The sequence below is a fragment of the Propithecus coquereli genome, unplaced genomic scaffold (assembly GCF_000956105.1).
Source record: "Propithecus coquereli isolate 6110/MARCELLA unplaced genomic scaffold, Pcoq_1.0 Scaffold203, whole genome shotgun sequence".
Classification (NCBI taxonomy): Eukaryota; Metazoa; Chordata; class Mammalia; order Primates; family Indriidae; genus Propithecus; species Propithecus coquereli.
Genome location: NW_012145301.1, coordinates 393,293 through 402,505, shown reverse-complemented (window position 1 = coordinate 402,505; position 9,213 = coordinate 393,293). Strand labels below are relative to the sequence as shown.

The window sequence follows — 9,213 nt, the reverse complement described above, 5'->3', positions numbered from 1 at the left end:
TTCTTGGCTGTAAAGGTTCTACATGAGCTGACCCTGCTTATATTTCCAAATTCAGCTGGTACCGTTGAGCAGGCACGCTGGTCTTTCTCCAGTTCTTCAGGCACGCAGAGCTCTTTCTCACTTGAAAGCAATCTGTTTCCTTTCCTGGGAATGCTCGTTACTTGCTCTCTCCCTAGCTGGCTCGGACTAAACGCTGTCGTTTGCAGAAGCCTTCCCTGACTACTCGTCTGAGTAGGTACCACCTGCCATCCCCAAAATCAGCCCCTTGTTTGTTTCCTTAATAACAACTATCATTTCGAATTATTCATTTATGTATCATTGCTTGGTCTGTGAACCCCGACGACCTGTGAGCCTTTTTGAAAGCGGCATTGCGTCCACTTCACTTACCTGCGTACCCTCCAATCCCGGCACAGCGCGTGGCTTGTGATGGGCTCTTAATAAATATTTGTTGAAAGCATTAGTTCATCTCATGTTACTCGATTTCCATCTCTGCTTATTCTTTCGTTCTTTTTCTTTTGTTTCTGTGTAATAGAGGCTATATCTTTTTATATCCTGTAGAGGATGCCAAATTTCTTGAATCTGCTGGGTTCTGCTGTAAATTATTTTTAGAAGCATGACTCTTCTAAATCACCAAGATGAAGTCTCTTTCCCATTTTCTGTAGCTTTTAAAAATTACCTCCCCTGTAGGGTCTCCTCCCCCTTGTTCATTCCTCCTTAATTGAAGCCACATCTGCAGCAAGCTAGTATGTGTTAAGAGCTGGGAAGGGCTGATAGTCGTGGTCCTGTCCTCGGGTGTGGAATCTGTCCTCAGTGCCATAGCTGAGGGTAGCTGAGCAAGGCAAGTTCCAAGGCCTGGTCCCAAGTTCGGACAGACATTTGTCTATAGAAGCTCTATTTTCCCAAACTTCTAACTTCTCCTATCTCATCTAATTGGTTCTGTGATACTGTATTCTGAGTCCAAGGAGGGCATGAAAAACTTGTGTTTCTAATATACTGCTATGCAGGTTTCTTTCATACTCTTCTCTTATATACTCTTCTCTTATTGAGAACTTTACTTGTGGGTGCTGTTTTCCCCCAAATGTGATGAGCTACTTGCAGTTCCTTCTACTTTCTGCACAGGTGGTTTTTACTTGTTTTTTGTTTTTTAAGTTCCTGTCTCTAAATGAGTACAGATTAAAAGGGGAATGGGATGAGGGTGGACATCACAAAGAGCAACTACACAGCACAGAGTAACTGCCGTGTGATTTTCTGGTTGTTCTGGAGTTCGGGGTTGTGGGAAGCCTCTTTAAAGTGGCCTCAGTTTCCTGAGGTGAAACCTGGATGTGCCACGAGAAGAGGCCTCTCAGCAGGTTTTCCTTCTACCCAGCCCCACCTGCCCATGTAGTTCATGGAGCATCTTTCCATATTTTCTTTCTGGTTACTCGTCAAGCCCAGTTTGGGTGATGGTGTGAGTTTTTGGCTTTGTTGTTTTCTGGAGGATGAGAAGTTTGCATTTTAGGGTTGCCAATCAGATCTCTTTAAAAACCAAAAATTTATTATTTTTTATGTTAGACAGTGAGATCATTTCCCCCAAAGTAGCATAAATAATGACCGTTACATATAGACTTTCTTTCTTAATCAGCTGTATGTTAGGAACTAGCACCAAAGGAAATTAGAAGAGGGGTTTTATATTTACATATATGGTTGAGACTATTTAAAGTATTTTGTCCTCTTAGCTACATTAAACCCTCCTGTCTGACTCTGGCTTTCTGTCCTGATGAAGCTGGGAACAACGGCTAGTGCCCGTTTCTCTTTAAATTTGATCCCCTCTTTCCTTTTTATTTTCGACTATACATGGAACAGATATGGGCTAGGTAAACATAAAATTAAATACCTTTAATAGGCCAATAAGAAGGTTATTCTGTGTTTTCCAGGGTTTTCAAGGATTATTATGAGTAAGCCAGAACCAGAGTTAGGAAGCATGTACGTAACACTCACCAACAGAGAGAATTTTAACTATATATTTTAAAATATTAATATGTAAAATATGTATTTAATATATTACTGTACATATAAACATAATACAGAATATATTTAATAGATATTTTATATATAATTGAAGTTATAAAGCATGTATTTATCACCCAACAGCAGAAATAATTTTATAAGTATATTATGTACAATTACATAGATATAATATTTTTATATATTTAAAAATATTTAAATATGTATTAACACAATTATATTAACATATAAATATATTAAATGTATTTTATGTTATATTTATATAGTATGTATTGAATATATTTAAAATTCTCTCTGCTGCTGAGATAAATACATGTTTTGTAACTCATGCATATGTACACACACACATGTGTTTCTTCATCTTTGTGTATTTACTTTTAAGTCAATAATCTAGGGACCCAAACCGGAAGCTTTGGCTTACGGTGGCACTACAAACTGTAGGCTGTACCTTGGCACAAAACCTGGATGGGAGCCAGTGGATCTGGTGAGCAAATCCTCGCACTAAGCCTTGGGTATTTGACAAGCGAGGCCACTCTGGGCTGAGAGCCGGTTCAGGCCCAGGGTTGGTCTTACCGCATTTTGGAAATAGCGCTCCCCCTGGTGGCCAACCCCGTGCTGACGTCTGCAATCCAGTTACAAAGTCTCTTCCGGTTTCCCGAGCGCATCTCCTGATTTGCCTTCTTTCGGCTTTTATTCTGCAGCCCTGTGCTAGCGTTCAGCCTCCGCTCACCGCCTCGGTCGGAGCCCCTGCTCCCTGCGCAGAGGGTCTGTGATCAGACACAGGGGTGAAGGGGCGGGGCTCACTTTCGCTGCGGCTGGTGGTTATTACAGGGCTGGAGGCCGGGGCGGGAAGGTCACTGGATGAGCTCCAAGGCCCTGGCAGTATCAGGAGCTGGTACAGTTATCTCCCCTCTGCCACCCAGAGTCTTTATTTATGTATTAACACAATTTATGTATGTATCATGTATTAACACACATAACATACATGTATTAGTCTTACATGTATTAACATACATGTATTAGTCTTTATTTATGGAGACAAAGGCCTCAAGAACGACCTCTCTTGAGGGCCCCCTTCCAGTTCTGAGATCCCGGAGTTGTATGGAGTGTTTGGTGGGGTGGGGGACTTCAGACCTTGGCATCCGCCGTTTGTCCTGGGGGCCTCATGCCACACGCCTGCCTTGCTGTGAGGTCATGTTGCCGGCCTGAGAGCCTCGGGAGAAGAAAATGCAAGCGCAAGCCTTGGACAAGGCCAGCCTCATTTGGGTGCCATGTCTTCTACACAGGGGGTGGTGAGATGGCAGCTTTTACTCCTGGAAGGGTTCTTGGAAGAGCTCCCCAAGGAAAACATAATCCTTAACATGTGACCAGCACGATGAGGAACTGCTTTCTAAATCTATCAGATTAACAAAGATTTTTTTTTTTTTAATTATGCTCAGTGCATGCAAGGGTTTGGTGAGATGGGCAAGCTGGTGGGTTGTGAACAAGTTGATTTTTGTGTGGGCAATTTGGAAATATCAAGAGCTTTGAAAATGATTGCTACCCTTTTCTTGGAATTTCAATCATAGATGCAGAAATGTGGGCCAAGATGACTATGCACAGATTCACTCACGCTTCTCTTCTGTTGGAGAAAAACTGGAAACAACCAACATGTTTACCTTTAGGGAAGAGGCTTAATATGGTGGTAACCAAGTGTTATTTTGCTGTTTTGCTGTGGAGCCTTTCTTCAAGTGGAATAATATATGAAAGTCCAATGTACAATTGCAGTGACTGAGGCGGGGCGGGCGGCTCTGTTGCATCCCACCTGGACTGCAGGACACAGGCAGTCCCTCGTTTCCCCTGGGATGGCTCTTGGAGCACCTCAATGGCAAACGTGCTCCATGGCATAGCAGGAGAGCCACCCACTCAGTCAACTGTGAGATATTGGTATCCGCCTTCCCCTGTGACTGGTGGAATTATGGACAATTCTCTCCCTAACTCTTTTTACTTTTCTGAACTTGCCAAATGTTTCATTATTAGTGTATTTTTATTGCCACTGAAATATTTATTTTAAGATATTAAAGATAATGTCACTTTATTATTTTAGAATTAGATATATAAGTATCATGGGAACCACAACACTTGTGTCAGCCTGGCCAACATATTCTTCCTTTTTGGCTTATGTGGAAAACTTTATAAAACAGAAAAGCGAGATGAAGAACATCAAAATCACTGATAATCCAACCACCCAGAGAAAACTACGATTAGCATTTTTACTTTTTAAAAATTTTTTGGTCACAGTTCATTTTATTAATAGAAAATAAACCCTTATTCCAGTTTCAAAGTTGTTATACTTGACGATGCTAATAAAAAATGAATTGAAAATAGTCACCTAATCTTGCTTTAACTAAGACAATGAAATGTGGCTTAAAAAAAAGCATTCAGCACCATTATTCATAGGTCTCTCAGAATTTGTTCTTAAAGCTTCCAGAACTTTCCTGTCTGTCAAGTACAGGAATTGCTGAGCTACATGAGAAGGCCTCTCTGGGACAGCCAATGGGGAGTTAAGCAAACATCATGAAAGGAGTTGATGTACATTCATCATGGTAATGTAGACTACACAACAATCCCCTCACCTCAGTGTAGCTCAGGAGAAACACACTTCTAAGCACTGAGGTATGAGGAGTCAGACTATTGTTTGCTTTTAGAATTGGTCATTCCGACTAATAGTCAATCTCTGGCACAGATGCTGTTGGTCCTTAATGTCCTGTGATTTTAGGGAATTCTGTAAATAGTTTGGATTTAGTTCAATTCAAAAATTAAGCAGGTTTAATAAGGTTCACTACTTTGGCAGAATAAAGGTCTGCTGGTTCAGTATCCTTAAAAAATACATATAATATGTGTAGGTAAACCATAGTCTTAACATAGACTTAGAATACTGCATTACTGAAACCAATATCTATTTTAACAAATGTCTATAATTAGAAGCAGCTGATGAAACTAACTCCAAAGTTATGACAAGGGAGACTTACTCTCACTTGAGGTTGTGTTGCTTAGAGAACTTTAAAAAAGTTTGTGCCCTTAAAGCCATTCAAGGAGAGATAAGGAGGCCCCTCCCTCCTCATTTTTTACTTGAGGATGACAATTGGGGCTGGGCCAGAAATTAGCATTTCTAAATATTTTAGAAACATCCAAAGAAGTGTTAAAAAGTCTTTTATGCAAAAGAATGTCTGTCTTTCTGCATCAGTGAATAGTAGTGCTCATCAGAATTTCTTAATAACACAAAGTCAAATCCGTCCACTTTTGATGGGATGTCAAAGGAATGGGAGGTGGACTTCATGTCACCCTTAGTCGGAGCTCCTGCTGGCTTTTGCCTCTATGCTGTTCAGCAGCGTGAGTAAAGGGGACTTCTTTGGGAGAATCGTGTTTGATGGCCAGGACCTGTTTGGGGCATTTCTTCCTGAATGGAATACACGACAGATAAAGGAGTAGGGGGGTAATACGGGGAAGCTACTCTTTCCAGCTCAGAAGGAGTTGATGAAGCCCATACATGCATTCAAGAAGCCCACGGGATCTTCTAGCTGTGGATCGTGGCTAATGTAGTCATCCAGAATCGACACTGTGGACGGTGGCAGCATTTTCCTGCATAGCTCCAGAAACTCTGGACAGGGATTACCGGATCTGATGGCCCATACATAAAATGAATGGGACTAGATACAGAGGCAAGAGCTCCCACCCAGCTCTTCTAAGCTCCTTTCTCCCACTGATGTACTGGAAGACACTGTCAGTGACTAAGTTCCCGTCATTGTTCTGCATCCCTGCCCACATGTCCCACAGCTCGCTCTGGGAGGGCTGAATGTACGGCCCAAAGACTGGGGCGGGACCTCCAGAGGATACAAAGAAGTTCATCTGCGTGAGGATGGGTGACAGCAGCCTCCACCTTTGAGTAGCTTTTGGAGTGGGAGGGGGCGGTGGGTGTCAGGAAAAATACCTCCATTTGACAGACAGAGCCTCTTTATGCTAAGCTGACTAGACCATTCTGCTTCTACCTACAGAGCAGCTCCTGAGCAACAATCTCCATAATCGTGAGACAAAAGGTTGATCCTGAGGTCCTGGAGCCCCAGATGCCGCAAGAGTGCGTCCATGATGCTGGCTTGCTCACATAGTGACCACATCATAGTGATGTGGTCTTGGTTTGTCACTGAAGCCGAAGCCTAAGAAATCAAGGGCAACCACTCGATGAAACCTCAAGGTCAGACCTTCTCCAATCTCGTACCAATCATAGCTGGATGTTGGAAAGCTGTGTAAAAACACACTATCTCCGGGCTTCCACCCACACCTTCAGAGTCTTGGTAGAAGACGCGCAGTCCCTTGTAAGTGAAACACTTGCATGAAGACTTCCACAGGTGAAGGGCAGGGGAAAGCTGAGGGGGTGGGACGTGCAGGTAACGGCCAACAGCCCCACCTGGACCCACCCCTCCCGCACCCTGCGGAGGCGATCTCGGTGCACTGTGGCCGTGTTATCCCAATGCCACCCGCCGCAGCGCCGCAGAGCACGGGCGCTGGCAGCGCCTGCAGCAGTGTAGGTGGCCAGCAGCTGGGGTGCAGCCCACAGCCAGAGCAGGGTGGCAGCGGCCGGCAGCGAGCGGCCACTCGGGCGTGCACTGCGCCACTCTGCTCGCCAGGTGTGGCTGCCGGGGATGAGCTGGGATGTGCTGGTGGCCCTGTTAGTATTTTAGTATGTTTCCTTCCAGTTTTATTTTCTATGTGATATGTGTATGTATATATAATAAATGTATTACTAAATATATGTAATAAGTATAGCATATAGCTTCCATATAACACATTTTACTTGTTATAGTATAAAAACCATGTTGTATCCCATTTATTTTTGTAAATGTTATATTGTATGTTCCCCAGATAGTACATTTTGAAAACATGATGTTTGATGACTTCTCAATATTCAATTCTATTGACAAACATAATTTTATAACCAACATACAGTATTTGGCTTTCTGTGTCTCAGTTATTTTACTTAAGATGATGTCCTCCAGTTCTTTGCATATGGATATTCTATAACCCACAAAGCCACTCCAGCTTCTGCAAGTCGAAGGTTAATACCCAGGGAAGGTGAAAATCTACTTTAAAATTGCTAGTGAAAGGTGGGCCTCATAGTAGGAAAGATAGAATTGGGCTAATGTAGCAGCCTGGTTTCCATAGAAACAGGATGCAGTTGAATCAAATGCATGACTAAACTTTTCCACTCTGGTTTTCAGCCTGGAATGAGGCTGGAAGAGAGTATGCACTGACCATGCAGGAACAGTGAGAATTTTGACAGCAAAGCCCTCCATGAAGACTCACCTAAAGCAAATGGCAGTGATTCCCCACAGGGAAAAAAAAAGATCGTGTAGGGGCCCCAGCTACAGCCTCATGGGCCTTCCCCACCCTGCGCTTACACAAAGGAGTCCTGCTTGGGGAATAAAAGGTATTGTAACTCATTCTGGAAGCATACTGCCCTTAAGAAACCCTTCATAAACATGGGAGTACTAATTTGGAGTCTGTGGGGTTTAATGAAACACAGCACCACGCTTTGCAGGCCCAAAGCCTCCCATTTATTGGAGACTGTGAAGAAAGCCAGAGGTGTGGCGTGGCGCCGGAGGGCAGGCTTGGCCTCCAGCCTGCAGTGGAGTGGCAGCCCCTGAATCAGGGCCTTTGTCGTCCACCGCCTGCCAGGGGCGCCGGCCCCTCTGCTCACACTTCTGCTGGGGCAGTGCTGTGTGACCTTGGGAGCCGGTGGCACTGCCCTCAGGGTGGAGCAGGAGGCTGGGCCTGGAGGGAGGGCTGGGGGACTTTGGAACAACACTTAGCGTTTCGTCCTTCTCTGCCCGGCAGTGAGGACTGGGCTTCCAGATAGCGACAGGGCTGGAAGCGCTTTCTGCTAGAAGCACCGGGTCTTGGTTTATGTATTTGTTTTAAATGTATCACTTATTTAATTAGGTTGTTTGCATGAAATTTAGAACCCCAATTCCTGAGGATAAATTCCACGCGTGAGCGAGAACACAGCATACAGGTAGCCTGAGATCCAAGGAACCACTTTGATTCGTGGCAACTTTGTGAGTCCACCACTTGCTGAGCAAGCCCGCGCTGCTTCGTACGCCTGTGTTTCTCTCTCTGTGTGGAAGATGTCACCTTCCTGGTGTCTGGGCTTATGCAGCTTCTTCCTGAAGTAAGAGTCAGTGTGTCATGTGGGGATTGTCACACCAGTGATATCGACTTTGGCGTGGGTGGCAATGACAAATGTCTGGTGCGTCCTATGCAGAGGAACCCCATGGAGGCCCAGAGGCCACTCACTGCTCAGCTGCTTTCAGAGAAGCACCCTCTCGGCTCCATGGGCCCAGAGAGGATGGTCCAACGGTCTGGGAGCGATGTTGGCTCGTGGTTTTCTCACGTGGGGACTGAAGCGTTTCTTGCCCGGCGCAACAGCTTTCGAGGCACATCTTCAGTAGGATCTTACGTAGGCACTTTGTGATGTTTAACCACCCAGGCACCACCATTCTTGTCATCACCAGCTGGTCTGGTGACAGTAGCAAGAACCTTCTCTTTTTTCTTTTCAGTCCTGGATTTGGTGGCTGAGTCCTTCCTCCTGTCCGCGGCCTTTCCAGATCAGTAACATCCACCAGTTTCTCTGATAGGATGGGGTTTTGGCTGCAGGGGCATCTTCATTTTAGGCTTCTTGGCTTTGAAGTTACCCTTCTGAACTTTGCTGCTCCAGGTTTCCTTTCTTAGCTTCCAGCTTCTCGGCTTTTCCACCTACCATCTTGCAAGACGGAAGAGGTGGGTTTTGTTTTGATGCGACTAATCCCGGAACAGATGCAGAGGCAAAAGTTTCACTGTTGCTTTATCAACTGCACGAAAGGCTCAGAACACATGGATTCCTAGACCGTGTAGCACCAGAGGAGACCAGCTTACCGCAGAGAAGCAAGGTATTTAGCGGCTGAAATGCTCCACGCCTGGCTGGTCCTGGGAGCACGGCAGGGCCAGCCACTGTCAACACGGGGAGGAGCGCGGAGGAGCCACACCAGCCGGTGCACGCTCTGAGAGGGCGATCTCGGGCAGGCTTCCTGGCAGGTCACGCCTGGCTAGTAAGAGTGAATTCAAGGTCTGTCGGTGTTTCATGTTTCCTCCAGGATCGCAATTAAGGCATAAACCGTTTCCTCTTGCTGCTGTAAC

The 9,213-nt window shown here is 45.0% G+C and overlaps 1 pseudogene; it reads right to left on the bottom strand.

The window, feature by feature from the left end:
- Positions 1-5,507: 5,507 nt before the first annotated feature.
- LOC105810072 lies at positions 5,508-8,800 on the bottom strand (annotated as a pseudogene).
- Positions 8,801-9,213: the final 413 nt, after the last annotated feature.